The 20,432-nt window shown below is 40.0% G+C and overlaps 1 long non-coding RNA gene across 1 annotated transcript in view; it reads left to right on the forward strand.

Moving 5' to 3' along the window:
* The window catches only part of LOC125617892, a 155,846-nt gene that overhangs the window by 2,218 nt on the left and 133,196 nt on the right, over nt 1-20,432 (forward strand). The gene's annotated exons all lie outside the window — the stretch shown is intronic.

A 20,432-nucleotide genomic window follows, 5' to 3' on the forward strand; every position in this document is an offset into this window, starting at 1 on the left:
CTGCGGCCCGCGGGGCCCGGCGCCGGTCCGCCGGGCTCAGCGGGGGCCGGGGCGGCCGCTGGTTGGCTCGCGCACCGCCCTCGCCTCCAATCCCGGGTGCCTGTCCTAATTTCCTGATCCAGGGAACCTGCCGCCGCAGCAGCTGTGCGCTCCCTACAGTCATTACTGTACCCTCAGGCAGCCGCCAACAGTAAATGCAGCAGCGGCAGCAGTTAGCGCTGATGCAACTATTGCTGCTATTGCCACCGCCTCCCCAATAACGGGGCTTGCAGCGAGGGGGGTGGGGGTGGGGGGGACGAGTTGCACCTTGTAGAGGCACCAAGCATCTCTCTACCACCCTCTCTACCAGAGGCTGGTTTGGGGCCGGTAGGTAGCGTCTTCTTGGGCCTCCTTTCTCCAACTAGAAAGTGACAAAGAGAGGGGGTTCCAAACGTTTGTGCTGCTCTGATGTGGGGTTCGGGATGCCTATCAATCGCACGCTGAGATGTCATTTTGCTAAAAATTAAATGTGTCTTTAAGTGAGAGAAAGAGAGAGCGAGAGAGCGCGCGGTTGTGACTTGTTCTCTGTAATAGAACAAGACTAAAATAACCCAGTCTGGGATGGGGAGGAGGGAAATTGCTAGCGCAGCTCTGCATTCTCTCATCAACCATTATAGTTAATTGCTAATTGCACAAAATGATAGTTTGAGGGCCTGTAATTAAAAGCTTAACCTTTCTGGTTTGGGGGAAGGGGACCCCAGTAGATTTTTTTTTTCTTGATACACTTTGTAACATTCAATTACAAGGCTTAAGGAAAGAAAAACGGAAGCAAAAGCAACACTCCTAGAAGGACTGATCTTTGTTTTGTGCCAAACAGTTCCTGAGCCTATAATTTGCTTTTTGTGCACTTCAGTTTATTTCGCCTGATTGAGGTGCGTTGTCTGTTGTGGCCCATTGAGCAGTTAACAAGAGTGGGAGTTATTGCACCTTCATTGAAGAGTTTTTATACTTTTTTTAAAGTTGTTTTTACCTTGAATGACTCAAACTTGGCAGATTTCAATAATATCATGTCCTGGCTCTATTCTGTTGCTGATCCGAGGAGTAGAGGACACTACCTAGCTGTATTCTCCTTGCCCTGGTTCTCCTGGGCATTTGTCAAAGCTAGTCAGCAGAAGGGATGTTTATTTGGGAATTTACCATCCCCAGGAGACAGAGAGATGAGGAAAATTCTGAGTCAGGATACATTTTGGTTTATCTGGGGTTTATCCAGATTGTGACTGAAAAACATGAAGTGGCTTTATTTGATGTATAGATGAAGACTTGTACTCTAGCTCATTGTGAATGCTACTTTGCTCATTCTGTAGTTACATGATCAATACAAACTGCAGGAGCCACACACATGTTGCATGTGAAACAAATTAAATTTGTGCCATTTGGTAGTGCAAATGCATGCTTGTGCTGTCCACCTCACAGGCACTGAGGTGAATGGTCAAACCCTAGGTGCATGATGTGTTCAGTTTTCTTGAGGTTGGGAAAAGGCCATTTCCACTTTACTGAGGACAAAAGGGAGTAGAGGGCATGGATGGAATCAACATGAAAAGGCACAGCATTAATAAAGAATGATGTAGTTTGTTTTTAACATTTTATTCAGTGAGAAATGTACACTACAAGCTAAACATTGATATAGGACAATAAGACTTATCTTTGACAAACATGTATTATGCTTTCTAGCATAAATAAACTGTTGGCAAACTTAGCTACAGCTCTGTGTTCAATCCTTTACCTTTTTGTTGAATCAAAGGGAAGTATAAACTCTCTGATTGGATGTGTATCTTGGAAAAAATCACTGGGTTTCTCTGTGCCTGCCTCTGACCTATAAACTGGAAAAAAAAAAATCAACCCACATAATATCAGAGTGTTCTGTGGTTTCAAAAACCAGCTCTTTGCAAAGAGTAGATGAGACAAGAGAAATAATGTATTTAATTGGTATAGAAAGTAACCCGTAGTAAAATAATAAGTCAATCATGAGTGGAGATTGATGTGGATGAACTAACTAAGCTTAAAGAAGTTGATACTGCTGGCTTCTAGAAGTGTTCCGGTAAATGCATAGGTAATCCCATTCTTTCCCACAATTCACCACATTCATTGGTTTGTTTAAGTAACACACACTGAACATCCCAGGAAGGTAGGTTATTTGCAAGGTCTTGGGCATATGGAGGCCGTTATCTGAGCGGCCTGAGAATCTGGTGGGAGAGACAAACAAGTAGGCAACTGCAGTGCTCCATTACTGAACGATAAGGCAGAGATGCTCAAGGGGCTATAAAATTGATTACAAAGAAAGAGCAGCTAATCTGGCTTCAGTATGAGGGTACCAGAAAAGGCTTTACAGAGATCTGTTGCAGAGCTGAGCATACTCATGATTTTTACCAAGTAATTTAAATTCTCCTCCTTCTGGACACATGATTGGATTGCAATACCTAGCCCCCTGATGGTTGGGTTGTTTTAAAGACTAACTTCAGCTAATTTGTGAGCAAAAGTTATAGATGCCTCTTCCAGACAGGCATTTATTCCTTGTGTGAGACTCTTTTTGTCTGTACGGTGACAAAAAAACATTCCAAAGGTGCTGTTTCATTAGCCCAGGTCTCTGAGTGACTCAGAACTACTCATCTCAGTAGCTCCCGGCTGCCTATATGTCTCTGGAAATGGCTACATACATTAGGGGTCAGCAAACTAGAACTCATGGACTAAGTCTAGCAAGTGATTGATTTTTATATGATCTATGAATAAGAATGATTTTTAAAAATATTTTTAAAGGTTTACAAAAAATATGGAAGAAATAAAAGAAAAAGCAGCAGCAACAGAAACTATATATTGCTTATCAAGCCTAAACTATTTATCACTTGTCTTTATAGAAAAAAAAAACTTGTCAACCTTGACAGAGAGTGAATAAGAGATAAATTCTGGCTTCTTCATCTCCTGATATTTTGTTACATCAGCATAACCTAGCATTTACCTCACTGAACACTTGGAAAGAAGGAAGGAGAGACCTGATGAGCAGAGGGAATTAAAGCACAAGAGCAGCATGTATTCTAGGCAGTGTAAGAGACTCAGGATGGGTAGACTCAATTGGACTAATGATGGGAAGTAAGGCAGAAGAAAAGGAAGGACAGGATTAGGTTGAGCCTAGTATGATACACAGAGACTTTAGATTTTATCTTATGAAGCATGGCAAGGCCTTGTTACAGATTTTGATCATAGGTCTCACATCCAGTTTTGTTAGTTTTTTAAGAAAGATTACTTTGTCAGTGATATGAGGGGTGGCTTCTTTGTGGGGTAGAGTAGACTAAGACTAGAGGAAGAGAAATTAGTTAGAGGCATCAGTAGTGAGAGAGTAGGTTAAAGAAAGGAGAAAAAGAAATTACTGTTCTTGGTACAGATTCCCAGGCCCTTCCTTGACCCTGAATCAGTAGGTCCAAGGTGGGGCCACGGGATCTGTATATGTAACTTTATTATAGTTGATTCTTAGGATTAGTCATGATTAAGAAACTATTTTAGAGAATAATTTCTTCAGTTTTAAATCCTATATAGCTTTACTTCTTTCAAATACTTGAAACATTATTTCTCCAAATTCTCTGAAAGGAGTAGGTTAGGGCCCACAGAAAAATGCTAAGATTGATGCTTGTCATTTCCTTTTCTTCAAAGCCCTTAGCCTCATAAATACAGGCCTCAGAAGTCATCTTCAAACCAATTTGCTAATTTATAGCACTGATTTCTGCAACCCCAGCATTGGAAGTCAGAAGTGAAAAAGAGCTATCCCCTTGGGAAGTTTTGTGTTGTTGTTGTTGGTTTGTTTTTTTTCAAAATAAACCTCTTTTTTATTAGTCCATTGTAGAATATTGGGGTTCATTTTGATATAATTATATGAACGTGGAATATAATTTGCTCCAATTCAGTCCCTAATATTTCTTGGGAAGTATTTTGATAGTGACTTCCCAAGTCTCCATTTCAGCATTTTCTAATTGTGTGACGGCCCAGTGAAATGCATACAATTCATTCTTCTCTCTGGGCTCCGCAGGTGGATGATCTGATGGCCAAGGTTTATTTAAACATGGATTGCTGAATTCCACTCCCAGAGTTTAGGATTGAATAGGTCTGGAGAGGGGGCCAAGAATAGATTTTTTTCTAACAAATTCCCATGGAATGCTGGTGCCAGGGAAGACCCTTTGAGAACCACTATTCTAAATCTGTATGTATAACTTCCTTCCTCACCACTGTGATTGGTCAGGGCCTCAACCAGTCAACCTGTGGCTTTCTCTGTCCACAATGATTGGATACTTAAGCTCTAAATACATCACCCAATTTGCTTCATTTGTGGTGAAGCTTAGGACTTTTTCTAGGGACTTTTAATTGGTTAGAAAGGTATTTACTAAGTAATGTGATTATGTGGGCATAAGGCCAGATCTGCTGGCCATTTTACCATTGTACCCCCAGGAAGGAAGTCAATTTGAAGATGAAACTGACTTTTGGAGAAGAGGAATATGAGAGAATCAGAAACAGCATCCAAACTGTAATCCTGGGCCCAGGTCAGCTTGTTTTGAAAGCTGATGTTCTATGGACTTCTCACCTGAGCCAATAGATTACCTTTGTTGTTTAGTCAATTTAGATTAAGCTCTTACTTGCACTAAACTGATGAAGATGCCCTCTCAAGGGTGACTTGCGGTGCTACCATAAAGCAATGGGCAAAACTCCACATGTGGCCACCCAATGGTATTGATGTGCAACGTACTTTATATACAAACAGAGATATGAAAAATTGTGGTATTATGTGTATTAAGAATTGTAATGCAAAAAAACAAAATACATGTATAAAAGAATAAATTGGCCTGAATGTACTTTATATAAGAGATGAAAAATTGTGCTCTATATGTATAATAAGAATTACAATGCATTCCACTGCTGTTGTGTATTTAAAAAAATAAAATCAATAAAAGATTAAAAAAAAAAAAAAAGAATTGATGTGCCCAATGCCCTCTGGAGGGCATTCAGAAGAGGAATTTAGGATTTGTAAGGATGTCTTGAACAACTTGTTTCTTTTATAATTTGGCCAAATCAAGTTCCTATCCCTGCCTCAACCCCAAATAAAATGCTTAATGTAGACTTATTATAAAAATTAAACCTGAGTCAAATTTATAATCTATTAAGAATGATTTTTTAAAAGTCTCAAAGCCAAAGGCAATTTGCATACTGTTTTTTAATAATTTCGGATAAGATCAGGTGCATTCAGGGTGGTATGGCTGTAGACTGCTTTTGAGTAATTTCAGAAAGTAGAATGTGGCCAGATGTGGCACAAATTATTTGTAGGTGAAGAGAAACTCCAGAATGTATTGAGTGTGAGGTTAAAGCAGTGGTTCTCAATTGGAAGCTATTATACCATCGCCGCTTGCCCCCGCAAAAAAACATTTGTCATTTTCATTTGACATTGTTCAAGGTCTTCAGATGTTTATCATTCCTGGGCAAGAAGTACAACTGGCATTTTAGTGACTAGAAGTCACAGATACTGCTGCGTGTCCTACAATACACAAGACGGCTCTTTACAACAAAGAGTTAGCCAATTCAATGTCAACAGAGCCACAGTCGAGACATCATGGGTTAGATTTATGACAAATCAGATGACTCTGTAATGTGTGAACTTTTTATTTGGGGCAGAATAGGGGGACATTATTTAAGAGTTGGGTGACCTAATAGAATGATGTCCCAACTGGTCAAAGAAAGGATGAACTGTCATTGTCTAGTCAATGACAGATGAGAATGGGATGTCAGATGAGGCAAGGGACAGATTTACAGGCCTGGGAGATATAAAGCAAATCACAAGTAGTTTACCTTTTAAATTGAAGTAGATCAATATTGGACAGATTCTGGGCTGCATTGAGAACTCAGCAGTGTCCTTTATTTTGCAAATGTTAGTGTTTTTTTTTTTTTTTTTAATGCAGGAATGAGGTGCTGTACCACTCTCATAATTAATTCCTATAATTCTGACCCTAAATATGATTGCTCTCATTTGTCATAATGCAATTTGCAGGAGATTTTGAAATGTAGTACCAGAGCATTGAAAGAAAGCATTCTTAAAACAGGTTCCTACTCAAATGGCAAATTTGTGGCCCCTCATAAGCTAGTTAAGCATAAATTGCTTGTTAGGACATAAGAATTTTAATCTGCAAGTTATAATAACGTAGAAAGTTCTTTAAATATGTACAATTTTACCATGTAATTCCTTTCTTTAATTTTTTTTTAGGTTTTGAAGATTGAACCCAGGATTAGGCAAACAGTCTAACTTTGAGCTACATCATCAGCCCTTTAAAAATGTTTTTGTTTTTTTTAAAATTTTGATACAAGTTCTTACTGTGTTGCCCAGGATGACCTTACACTTGAAATCTTCCTGTCATAGCCTCCCAAGTAACTGGAATGACGGCCACACACCCCCACACCAGGCATAATTCTATTTTAAAACTTTTAGGAGTTTTGTAGAAGTGCATAATTAAAGTATCTACTGTTTTTATTTAATTATATGTGTGATTTAAATTCATAGTGTACTGCTTCTTAAAGTACTATTCAAGGCTCCAAATGGGAGCCAAAGGAAGGAAAACCTCCCAAAGGAAGGTTCTTATCCTAGCATCCCTAAATTGCTTTAGAAATATATTTATGATGAGTTCTAATGATGATAATGAGCATATCTGGAGAGTGAAGGGGAGTCCCAGTTTTTGAGCCTGCTTTTAGTGTTATATGGTGGCTCTAGGAACAACAGGTAATTCAGAATTGTTGGAGGGTAGCATGACTTAAGGTGGAGGAAGTATCAGAGAGGTAGGTGAGTGCAGTTGAAGAATGTAATGGTATATTGTTTGGATTTTTATCCCAAAGCAGTTACTAAACATTTGAAGGTTTTTGATTAAGAAATTGGTCATGCATATTTAGAAATATGACTGAGAAAATTATTTTCTCTGAATAAGATCCAGGGGACACCCAGTAGTTTGCTGAAAACTTTTGCTAATTAAATGAATGCAGAGGGGCAGTGTGGGTAAGTAGGTGATGAAACTAGGTTTTCTACGCTCAAAGGCTGGCTCTGGAACTTCCTAGCTATAAGATTCAGTCTAATTATTTAACCTACCCCTATGTATCAGTTTTTTCATCTGAAAAATGGGGTTAGCAAGTACACTCACTTCTTCTAAGGATTAAATGCATTCATACAATTAAAACACTTAGAACAGTGCCTGCCATATAATAAACGCTCAATAATTGTAGCTACTATTGTTAATAACAACATTTGTTGCTGTGAAGAAAATGATGATGATAAAGAAGAATAGTTGCAATGTGAAAGAGAGGCAAAGGGATTAGAGGTATAGACTTTGGACTTGAACAATGTAAGGCAGTGGTTTTCTATCTTGACTGCACATTAAAATCCCCTGGGGAGCTTATATAAATAGGAGCACTGGAGCTCTACTCTAGTAAGGATATTTGGATGTTTGGAAGTAGGGCCTGGGCACAAATAGCTTGAGGTTTCCCAGGTGAGTCTAATGTACATTCTAATTATGAATCACTTGGTGTGGGGCCCAAAGCTCTGGCCTGCAGGGTGGGGGTAATATAGAAGGAAACCAGTACAGGAAAATTTGAACAAGACTTCACCTGCATGGAGAAGAGGGATCTTGTGGTAATTGCTGCAGGCCCTTGCTAGTGTTCCAGAATAGCCTCCCAGGCCTTGCTCTGTGAATCCTGCTCTTGGCCTAGCATCTCACAGCCTACTAGATTTGTCAGCTGTACAAGAGCCAAGGACCATGGGAGGTCAGAAGTTGGGCACAGCCAGACTGTGAGGAACCCAGCTGGCATCTACCTGTCAGGTCATGGGTTACATATCACAAGTCTCATGCCTTTATGAATCAATCTTCCAACAAGGACTTGTTGTGTGCCTTCCGTGGGACCAGCAGCATGCCAGGTGACTGGAGGGCAGCAGCTAGATAGTGATGTGACTGCTGTTGGAGAGGAAGTTGTTATTGTTTTGTTTGCTTTTTCTGCGGGAGCCAGCTCAGGCTTGTTAAGTGGTAATTGACAGTTCTCTCTTCTAAGGAAGTTTCTCTTGGATTTGCTGCCAATAGGAAGTGTATTATTTCTCAGAGTACTATAGCATTCATTTATCGAGTGCCCACTCAATTATGAGGCATGACAGAGTTTGCCATCTAAGAAAGGAAAGACCACTTAATGATTCCTAGAGTCAGAAGTCTGGAATAAATAGATAGACAGATCAAAGAGTTAAGGGGATTTCATTGTAATTGGAGAAGCCTTTTAGCAGAAGCTGGGTCTTCCACTGAATTCTTAAAGGAGTTCTTGAATGAGTTGTGTGGGAAAGCAAGTATATTTTTTAACATAAAGGAATAGTGATTTTAGCTGATAGGATAACAAAGTTGTTATTTTGCTAAATCACGGTGAGAACAGAACTTGATAGAAATTGGATTTCTTTTTGAGGATCTTGAGAATTATTTTCCTTTACCCTAGGAGAAATTGAACATTCTTAGAACCTGGAAACAGAAGTTTTCCAGGTTTCATTGTTTTTCTCAATAGTTGATCCATGCAAATGAGGGAAATAAAGAAGCTTCAATCTTTGGGAGACTTCTCTGTACAGTCGAAGAGTTCATGGTTATTGACCCAAGTTGCAGGACAATTGATGCTTAATGTCCCAAATCAGACCTTGTTCCTAAATTGACTTGGATTTGCTTTGGGATGAAAATAATGAAAGGGTATTTGGAAGGACAGATCAGAGGTACATTGTGGAGAGAGAGGGGAACATTTGGATTGGGATGGGACAGCTTAGAAATAAGACATACCTGAGACTTCTGCTGCTTTTAATGGTAGTACCTTTCACTTTCTTAACCACAATATCATCAATATCTTTTTAATTAAAACATATTCCTGTCCTATAATAAGAAGTAAATACCTTGAAGGCAAAAATAATGGTTAAATACATGCAGAACCTGCCTATCATGTCAGTAAAATTGCTCGGAAATATAGGCTCAATCTAAGAAGGTCATGGAAGATCTCTTCCTCCTTGTACAATGGTTTCATAAAATTCTCCTGACTAGAGGAGTAGTTTTCTCCATGTGAAAAAAAAATGACAGCTATGTCTTACATAGTGTGAGAAGAATGTCTTGAATTTGCACATTGCCTTTATTCTGAGTAGGTTCAAAGTACTATGCAAACATTACATCATTACTCCCTGGGAAGAGACCCTGGGCTGAGTCTAAGAAGAATAATCTCTTTTCAGAAGTTTGGAAGAGCTCAAACACAAATAAGTATCCTCACTGAGTTCATGCAAAGTGTCCTTGAATCCTAACCCTCACAGGAGAATGAACATTAATACTTTTATCATGGCTAGAACATCTAAGTGATGAACTCCATTGTTTCTTCCAAATGGTCATTCTTAGAACTGATGTTTATCTGGCATCTTCTCTTGAAGCAAGGCAAAAATAAAATGAGCTCAACATGGTGGCCAATGCAGAGACTGAGGCAGGAGGGTGGTAAATTCTAGGCCAACATCAGCAACTTCCAAGACCCTGTCTCAAAATAAAAAGGGGTGGAGGATAGCTTAGTGGTAGAACACCTGCCTAGCATTCACAAAGCCCTGGATTCTATCCCCAGCACAGAAAAAAAAAAAAAAAAAAAAAAAAAGCAAAACAAAACAAAACAAAAAAAGAAAGAAAGAAAAACAGGAGTTACCAAGTAGTATTTGTGTTAACCTGATTTAGCACTTCAGGTCATACCTAGGGTCTTGCAGGACTCTTCAGAAGGGGACTAAAGACATCTTCCCTCTGCTCTTCTTATTTTAACCTTGTAGTAAAGTGCAGTAGTTCAAAATTCTGTTAGTAAATTGAAGGGAAAATAAAAGCAGTGGTTATAATTTGCAGTAGTTATAACTTCTTTTTCTGTCTTTGTAAGGAAATTTTAATCACATCTAATAAAGTTGCTTATGTTCTCCTTTTTTATTCCCCACCCCCATCAAACCCTGCTCTGCCTGCCATTTGGCTGTCTTGAGAAATCTCAGGAGGCTCTGCTCATGAAGAGAAGTGGAGCTGGGCCTTGTGGATCTAATATCATTTCCTCAAACCAAGTTCATTTCAGGAGACGATTCAATGAAGAAATTATTGGAAATATTTCCCCAAAGATTGTTTGGAAATCAAAGGTGAAACAGGAACTATTTATCAGGTCAAATTCTTTTTCAATTTCCTTTGCCTCTGATATAAGCTGCCTTTGGATTGTTTATTTCTGCAAGCCGGTCTGATATCTTGTCAGAAAGGGTAACTAATCTAGAATCTTTCTTTTCTCCTCCTCCTTCATTTTCATCTTCACATTTTTAAATTTTACTTTTAAATTTATTGTTAATATTATTTTCAATTGAAAAATCGGAATTGTATACATTTATGGAGTACATTGTGATATCTTAATAATGTGGCATGATTAAATCAAGCTAATTGACATATTCATTGCCTCACTTATCTATTGTTTTTTTTATGGTGAGACATTGGAAATTTACTCTGAGTTACAAAATATATTATTATTGGTTATAATTGCCTTCCTGTGTAATAGCTCTTAAAACCTATTCCTCCTGTCTATCTGAAACTTTGTACCCTTTGATCAACCACTGTCCATTTCCTCCTTCTCTAACTCCCCCAGTCTCCTGTTGACCCTCGGAGTGTTTTATTTTCTTAATCACCAAAGTATCTATGGTAGGAATGTTACTGGCCATGTAAATCTTGCTCAGCTATAAATACTTGTCCTGTATTTAGACTTGGCAGTGTACATGTTGAGTTTACAACCAAAGCAGAGAGTTGACAGTTTCTTTCAAGTAGCTAACTGAGTTTGGAAGGGCTCTTCCTATTTTCTCCCCAAATACTTCCTTGGTAATTTAAAAAAATCTTCTTGGGAGGGTGGTGGGAATCTCTGATTTATTAGGATTGGATATGAGACTGTGGTGTTTGGTGGTATGTATTTATAATTGCACTGCCAGATTTATCTTATCTCCTTTTCTTGTATTCTTGCTGAGAAAGTTTCAGTATTTGCCCTTCCTAAGCTCTTAGAACCTCCTGCCTTTATCTGTCTCTATGAGCTCCTTGTCTCCTATCTCCACACAGAACTCCCTAATACAGTCATTTTTTTTTCCTCATTTACCTAAACTTTGACCTTGACCTCTAGTATCATGTGGGAGAGGAGCTGTGAAATTTGTTATAATATATGTGTCTTGTTCAGTAGGGTTGGAGATCACAAAAGCATTACTATTAATTTGCCATGTAACTTTGTCTTCCTTTGATTATTTTAAATATTTTTTCCTGGGCATTGACATTTCTATGATATTGGGGCCACATCCAGGGAGCCTACCCTGGAAGGCTCCCAGCGCTCACTTAAGAGTCCTTAAAGTGACTAATCTATACTTAGTTTATATGGACGATGCCTTCTATAACCTACTGAAATTCCTACTGGAAGCTGGACTTCAACCTGAAATGTTTAAAAGCATTGGTGAAGTTCTGTCCTTTGGAGCATGTGGCATGGGCCTTTCGTAGGTGCCATGTGTTGTACTGGAATCCTTGCATAATGTGTCAGCACAGTTTTGGACTAGGTATAAGAGACACCTACCTTGTACTGAAGTTGTTTCTGGGAAAGAAGTTAACAGCAAGGTTCCACTGTGTGTAGTTTTGACAACCCAGCATGATTCTGTGGTATGTGTACATTGCTGTAGGTAATGTAGAACAGACATGAGTCTATACATATAAACTCCGATGGTGGGCCCTGCGGGTTGTGCCTAGAGTTATTCCCATTAGTGGTTTTCCAGGTTCCAGAAACCCACAGCTACTCTCCCTGGTAGTTCTGTGTGTGGCCCTCAGATTATCTCTTTCTAGATGAGCTCTTAGAGGTAACTGGGAGAGCTGTCCCGCAGAGCCTGGCATGTTCTCCCAGGGTTCAGAGACCCTCAGAGTGAAGCACTCAGTTTGCTAAGGGAAAGGAAGTGGCCCTTGTCAGAGCAGCATTGCATTTCAAAACTGACAGAGAACTTAGTGTTCCTCCTCTGGTGAAGAAAGCATCCTAGAAATGGTGCCATTAAAGCTTCTAGCTCTTCCTCAGATTTGGTAGGACCTTTGAGTTCAGGAGTGAATGAGGCTAATAAGCCAGTGGTGTTTAATAATTCCAAAATGAAGTTTTCAGATCCTTGATAAAAATTTTAAATTGCCTAGGCACGTCCCATTAGTAACTAAATGTAAAAGTAACAGGTGGGAGTTTGTAAGTTGTATGTGAAAAGAATTCTGACATATATATTGGTTATAAAATACTGTCTAAATTTTAAGTAATAGTCTCCCTGTTTCTCCAGAGGCTGACTCTAATTGCCTTGCTTAAGAAAGAAAGAAGCCATTTTAAAATGCTATATTATTGAGGGACTCATTTGAATCTGAGATAACTGCAAAATTTTCCATTTTCATCACCTTACTGCCCTCCAGTAAACTCAGGGATAACCAATAAAGACCATTTTGAGCTTCATGAGACCCAGATTTCTGGCCTAATTTTGTTTTCCAAAGTACCCATCTTCTATAAGCAACCATTATGGTCTTCTGGGATCCAAAGAGCTTGTCTGAGTTCTGGCTCTAGGGGATAAGTGGGAGAAAGAAGGATTAATTTTCCCAGCCCTGAGGAATTACTTGAGGCTTCTTAGATCCATTGCATGTGGACTGGCCATGGAAAGAGAGTTTAGACTTTCTGCTCTGGGGTGGCATTTGGACTCAGAAGCTGGGGTTTTCATTCAGGCTCTGCAACTCACACACTATATGTCCTTGAAAAAGCCCCATAACTGCTGAGTTTCACTTTTTTTTCAACTGATGAAAGGAAATAATTTATGCCTTTCTTTCTTCTTATTGTGGGAACATACATGGAAGTGATCATTGATGGTTCTGGAAGCATGTCCAGTGAAGTTTTCATTGTGACAGTGCATGGATATTCAGAATTCAAAATAGTAGGGAGATTGGGGGATAGGAGTAAGTGAATGTGCATAAGGACTGTAGTGGCCTTCCTGGGAAGGAAGGGATTGAAATCTAGGCCTTTTTCATTATAATTTCAGGTTACATAGACCTTTAGGGTGGGCTATGTGATCCAGTACTATTGGAATATATAAAGATCTTTGTATTAAAACATAGTGAGGATAAAAAGAGTCATGCTGGGTGTGAGCAATGGCGCTGGATGTTGCCTTATTCCAACATGCAAAGAATTCTGACTTGAGCACATGGCTTTGGTGTGTAAAACCTAAAGAACTGGCAGTTGGGAGCCAGAGCCACTTTTGGCATGGGCACCTTCAGATGAAATAGCATGGGATAGGGAGCCATACTTCATTTTACCTGAAGACCCATGCTTCCTAGACAGGGTTTTGCATCTAGTTGGAGAAACAGAGCAGCTCTCAATACTATCAATTACTCCTACCTATAAGAAATAAATGTTCCTTCTCTGTCCCCAAATGGAAATCATAGCTAACACCTGTTGAGAGCCACAGCCGAAGGGGCCCCAGCAAACTTCCAGCTGCCGGCTGATGATTGGCTCACAGCAGCCCCAGCAACATCTAGCTGATTGGCTCCTCTGCGGTGATGCTCATTGGGCTGTTTCCCTGCCCTTTCAGACCACGGAGCTGCTCATTGGGGGACTTTTTTGGCTCCGCCCACGTGACCCAGCCAATGGGCCTCAAGAGCAGGAGGATTGGGGGAGGTGGAGAGAAGCTTGTGTTGGAGAGAGAGGCTTGTGGGAAGCCGGTGGTGGCAGTTGAGGCTCTGAGGGTTTTTCCTGAGAGGCTGTTTTGTTTGGCGTGTGTGGTTCTAAAAATAAAGTTAGTTTCTTTTGACAAGTGGCTCCTGATTGTGCCCAGCCAGACTGCGGCATTTCGCCTAGCCGTCTCCTTGCAAAATTCCTCATTGGCAACCAGAGAGTGTGAAACCACAGACTTGAAAGAGTTCATTGGTGGAGGTGACATTCCCTTATCAATGCAAAAAGGGAACCCAGAGGTTTGGAAACTGGAAGAGAAGGCCACCCACCTCTGCATGTAGGATGAGTACATCAAAGAAGATGCAGAGCATTTGAGGGAGGGGAAGAAAAAATGAATGATAATTTTATTACCTTCATTGCTATTCACACTTTTGCATATTTCCTTCTTTTTTTAAAAAAAATCTCCTCATGGGCAATGTTAACACAATCAAGATGTGCATACAAATTCATATCATTTTTCACTTAACTAAGCAGCATAAATAAGTTATTACACTTTATATTCCTGGAATGTACAGGGTGCTGTGATACATTATCACCATGGTTTCAGACCTTCCATAAAGTGTATTATACATGACATGCCACAAGGAAGTGAGGCTTTAAGAAAAGAGGCTGTTTAAACAGATTGGGGATCAGTAAAGGGAGGAGAGGGATCTTGGGAGGTGAGACCCCAGTGTGGGGAGGATCCAGCTGAAACAGAAACAGAAGGAGAAATAACTGTGTTATGTAAGCCCCTAGAGAGTTTGGGAAACTTTTGTCTCTCCACTGAATGCAAGATTGGGGACTCAATTTTATGTTATCACAAGATGGAACAAGTGTACCTCCTGAGATCCTTTTAAAACCATCAGCATGTATAAGACTTGCCCTTCATAAAAAGAAGTAAAAATAGGATGTTTGATGGGTTATAATAATAGGTTTTGATGCTATTTGATCAAGTTTTTTTCTCTTTTAAAAGCATCTTTTCCAGAAGTCACCTTTTTCCAAGGTTAAGAACTTCTTTTTTCTTTTTCTTTACTAAGGAGGGGATAAATGTAATCCATTATTAAAGAGGGAAACACTGGTATTTACATTTACACTAGCCTCCCCCAATACAAATACTTTTTAATAATCTGTTCACTTTGTAACATTTTATGTTTCTCCCTCCCAGAAATTTTGTGTTTCAGGTGCTTAAATACAACCAGATATTCACTGAAGGCATGTCTTAAGTGACCTCTAGATTAAGGTACTCCTTTTGTGACCTTGTACAGGTTTCTTTGTTCCCTTATTATTAAAATTTTTTTGGGGGGGGAGGATACCAGGGATTGAACTCTGGAGCACTGGGTTATTAAGCCATATCCTCAGCCCTATTTTGTATTTTACTTATAGATAGGGTCTCACTGAGTTGCTTAGTGCCTTGCTTTTGCTGAGGCTGACTTTGAACTCGAAATCCTCCTGCCTCAGCCTCTTGAGTCAATGAGATTACAGGCTTGTGCCACCTCGAGCTCCCTTATTATTTTAAATGTCTCCCTTCTCCACACCCACCCCACCCCACCTCTGATTTTGTTTCTGAGGATTGAACCCAGGGCATCACGAGGCAAGAGCCCTTCTACTGAGCTACATCCCCAACCTGAAATGTTTTACTTTTTTCTTTGCACTTTTGTATTACCATCTGTTCCAGGAAGGGATGGGTAAATGCATTTTCCTAAATTCTATTCTAAGTTTTCTATTCACCAGATGCTGCCATCAAATTCCACCTTCTCCAAGGACTGCAATGGGGCTACAAGGAAAATGGATAAACTTTCTTCTTCTTATCACATATGACCTGCAGAAATCAGTGCCACTATATATGATTGCTTTTGCTTTGTTCTCTGACACCTTTAAAAAACAGGGGGAGAGAAACTGCTAATGAACTATTTCTTCTGAAGAAATTCAGCCATATGTGTCTTTAACCAACTAAAATCCCTTCTTCCCTATAAATGGTGGAAGTATCTGAAAAGACACAATGAAATTAGAAACTTTGAATTGATGTAATGAAGCAGCTGGGATTAATGAGAGGATGGATTCTGCCTGCAGTTGAGAAGCTGCTTCCATTACCTAGTATTCATTTAATGAAAGGAAAGAATACGTGTTTGGATTTTTTTCTTCTGACACTGCAGATTTTATAAGTTACTTAGTCTTACTACTAAATATTCAAGTCTTATAAATAAATAAAAACCTTTCTTCTATTGAAATGGGAATGGAGATTTTTTGTGTGTGTGTCTAGAGTAACAGGTAGGTGATTGCCAGGTGGTCTGCTTATTTCCAGCCCATGCTCCTATTTCAGAAAACTAAATATACTGTAGCTGCTCCCCATTGTACAGAAGGTCAATTTTCTGACACAATTATTCAGAATTTAACTGAAAAGTGAATTCTCTATTCTCAATGGTTTTTGGGGTGGGGTGGGGGTGAGGAGGAGGTACCAGGGATTGAACTCAGGGGCACTCAACCACTGAGCCACATTCCCAGCCCTATTTTGTATTTATTTAGAGACAGGGTCTCACTAAATTGCCTAGTACCTTGCTGTGGCTGAGACTGGCTTTGAACTTGCAATCCTCCTGTCTTAGCCTCCAGAGATGCTGGGATTATAGGCATGCACCACCTCGCCAGGTTTTCTCAATGGCTTTTGTTTTAAGGCTAGAGAAACACTTCCATACTGAACTATATGAATCAATTTAAAGTGTCTGGTGAGATGTTCAGATGGCGGCCAGGTCCCTGGAATTCTGGAAAAAAATCAGAATTTGCCTGTTGACTATAATCTTTTTCTTTCCTTTGGAGCTTTGATAGCATAACTCCTAGGAAGACTTATTTGGGTCTTTTCCTGGATCCTAAGAATGTCTGGTGCTCTATTCATGGCTTCGAGAACTTTATCTTTATTCTTCCTTCATTTGTTTACTTACAACCTGACCAGAGCTGGGGTTTACTAATGGTGGTTACTAATAATCTCCCAGAGCCTTTCAACCAAGAAGTTTTCTCCACTTCTCCCTCATTGGTCTACTCCTCCCTCACATTCTCCTATCTACCCCCACCTCACCTTTTCCACCTTCCCTTGCTCTTTATCCCTGTAATAATTTGTTTTGTTTAATCTTTACATTTTGATATATTAAAATATATATATATAGCAAAAGCATACAAAATTTAAAATTAATATTTTAAACCCCTCATTTTTTTCATAAAATATAGATAAAGTCTTTAGATGCTTGAGTCCCATTCTCTTCCTCTTGCTCTTCCTAAAGTTGACCTCTTTTGAATATCTCACAAGTCCAAATGATTCATCTGAAGGTCCTTCTATATTACCACAGCTATTCTAACAGGACTCTAACAGGGCAGTCCTCTTGCTTTGGATCAGTATTTCATTACACAGGTTGAGCATCCCTAATCCAAGAACTCAATATCCAAATTGTTCTGAAATCTGCAACATTTCTGCTGCCATGCATTTTGGATAAGGGATGCTCAAGTTGTGTTGAAGGGGATGTGTGCTAGATGGGATTGTGCACAGTCCCAAAGCAAATTTAATACAAACTTTGTATCTAAATTGTATAGGAAAAATAAAGATTGTGTGCCCCAGGGTTAAACTTGTGAGGAAGCAGTAAGTGGAGGAGAGTTTAGAAGATGCACCTAGGAGCTGTTCCTGCCAGAGTGTTATCTCTCCAGTCTTCCCTCTGTCTAAGTAGCCAGATCCTTGGTGACTCTTCCTTGTTCTCCTTCATATTTTTGCGGGGAGGAGGGGCACCAGAGGTTGATCTCAGGGGCACTTGACCACTGAGCCACATCCCCAGCTCTTTTTTGTATTTATTACACAAAAGAGACAGTGTATTCCTGAGTTGCTTGGTGCCTTGTGTTGCTGAGGCTGGCTGTGAATTCGCAATCCTCTTATTTCAGCCTCCCAAGTCACTGGGATTATAGGCATGTGCCACCATGCCCAGCTTGTTCTCCTTCACTGTCCAAGAAACTCAACTTGGGTTTTCAGTATTCTTGATCTCATTCTCTCATTCATATTCATATTCATTCTCCTCTTCTCTTCTCTTCTCTCTTCTCTTCTCTTCTCTCTCTTTCTTTCTCTCTCCATGGATTTAATGTCTATAGTTGTAATGCTGGCTCATGGCTATTTCTTGATTCCCTGACTGTGTGATGGCTTGCTTTGATATCTTTAATGTACACCATCCCCAAGCTCTTCTTCATCTAGGTGAAGAAACTAAGCAGTGGGTTCTGATGCAACCTCCTCATTGTAACACACCAGAGCAATCTTGGAGGTAATAAGGGCTGCTTATCCACCTGGCTGAAATCTGGCTTTGCCCCTAGATCTGCACAGCTCTGTGCCCTTATTGCCAACTTTCAGGTCCTTGTGAGCAAAAATGGGCCCAGGATGCAAGGCATGAAAATGTTTCAGGGATCCTAGAGCCTGATATGTCAAAATAACTAACGGGTGAACTATTGCCTACCAAGGCAGAGCTTAGCAGGCGCGATGTTGCAATTATCCAGTTTCAAGATCCTAGGCCTTCTATTGGTGGTTAATCTGGGACCTGAGGTTCTTGCTTCCCAGGACTTCAAGAATTGTTGTCAGGAACACAGAGAATGAGGCCTACAATGCTGGGCTGGTGCTGGGTATATGTGGGGGACCTTCTCACTGGTTCCCCCACCTTTATTATATCTGTTGTTGTCGATTTACGAGTTTCTTTATGACATTCTTATTATTTTGCTTCTTCTAACCCTTCTTCCTTTCTTTCCACTATTTTTTCCTTCTCTCTTGGCCTTGACTCATCAGTCGGGTTGACTTTTTCTCTCACACTTGTCCTCTCAGCTGGTGAATTGTCATGATACATAAATGGGAAATGGAAAATATTGATTTGCCTTGTATAAAGCCTGCCAAAATTTTCTTCATCACTTCATCAAATACCAGGGAAATAATATAGTGAGTAATAGACTCCAATAGTCATCTGAGATTCAGGACACATGCTGTAGACAGCGTTTGCCTGGGGTGATGGGGAGAGATACTCAATTTAGTATGTAAAATGATGATATTCCTGAAGAATGACCCTCTATTTTTACATATTCCATTTTTAGCTTTCTTTGGTGTTATAACCCCCAGTGATTGAACTTGTGGTCTGTAAGAAAGAGTAATTGATCCACTTTTTCTCTGGGCTGTTGAGCCATCTCTATTCAAGGTCATGTTATGGTATTAGAGGATTCTCTTACCAGTCTCCTTTTTCAGGCTTTTGAAGGAAAACAAACCAAATAACATAAAACATTTAAAAAAAAGACCCAAATGAAACCATTTCTCATCCTCCTAAATATTATAAGATGCCAAAAGTTTAAATTCCTAAGCAGACTGCTCAGTAAATGCCTTTCTGGCAGCAGCAAGAATATTGGGTGGGATATCACTGGAGCATTTGGCTATTGAAACACTGCTAACTCTAGCATTTACCAGCTGGGGGATCTTAGGCACATCATCAAATCCCTTTGAACCTCAGTTTTAACATGTGGAAAACGGGTTGGTGAAAGAAACATATGTTAGAGTGTGATAAGCAGAGGTAATGGGCAAAAAGTGCTTAGCAGAAGAGATTGACATAGCATTAGCATTCAGGTGTCCCCCTCCCACAATGACTCTTCTCTTCTCCCTCTGCCTCCTCCTTCTACCACAGTTCAAAACATAGCTCTATCATGGGGCTGCCTTGGTTGGCTCTTGGTTCCATTGATTCTTGTTAGGACACCTGGGTAAATCCTTCTACCTTTCTGAAGTTGTTTCTGTATCTGGGAATTGATGATGATGATGATGATGATGATGCACCCACGTTAAAGTTTTAATGCAGTGTCTAAAGCATAGTGAATGTTCAGTGATCTTTGCTATTATAATATGTTCATTAATATTTTCTCAAGGATTAGTCTTGGGCCCTTGCTGAATTTCTCAGGTGCTGGCAGAGTTGAGATGAAGGGCTAGTAACCTATAAAGTTCAGATGAATAGTCAGTGCCTTTGTGTCTTTCTAGAGAAGACAGACTTGATTTGTTTGTAAGGTGTAAATGAAATCTTCAGTGATCTCTAGGATCCTCTTCTTCCAGCCTGGTTCTTCTGCCCAGTTCCCTGGATGACGACACAGAGAGAAAGCTGCCTCAGGCCCCTTAGCAGAGTTTGCTATTGAGTGAGTTTGGGGGAGGAGAGCTGCTGGTAGTGCAAGGCAGCAAACTGGTTCCTTACTCGGAACTTCTATACACCTCCTCTGCTCTCCCTACAAAATGTAAATAGACCCAAGAAGCATCACTGCTTAGGACGTTGCCAACCAGTCCCTTTTATGTTTTAGAGTTAGTGGGAATTGGCTGACAATTGTTTAAGAGCAAAAACAGGATCTGGAGTTGATGCTGGGGGAAAGCCAGCATGCAGAGCAGCTTAGAAGTGCCCAAAGACAAACTGCCTGTGTTATAGGTTTTTCTGAGCTAATTTCCATTTAGCTCCTTTGCTAAGCCTGCCTAGGATACAATCTATATATAGTCCATTGTCTTTGCCTTTAGCAAATGTGGACTCTCTAATCACATCAGCTCTTAGTTTGGCTTCTTTCTGCACTAATTAGGCTGAGCCTAATCCATATAAGCTGTACTGTTCCTCTGTGTGTCCCAT

Source organism: Marmota marmota, unplaced genomic scaffold, assembly GCF_001458135.2.
Source record: "Marmota marmota marmota unplaced genomic scaffold, marMar, whole genome shotgun sequence".
NCBI lineage: Eukaryota > Metazoa > Chordata > Mammalia > Rodentia > Sciuridae > Marmota > Marmota marmota.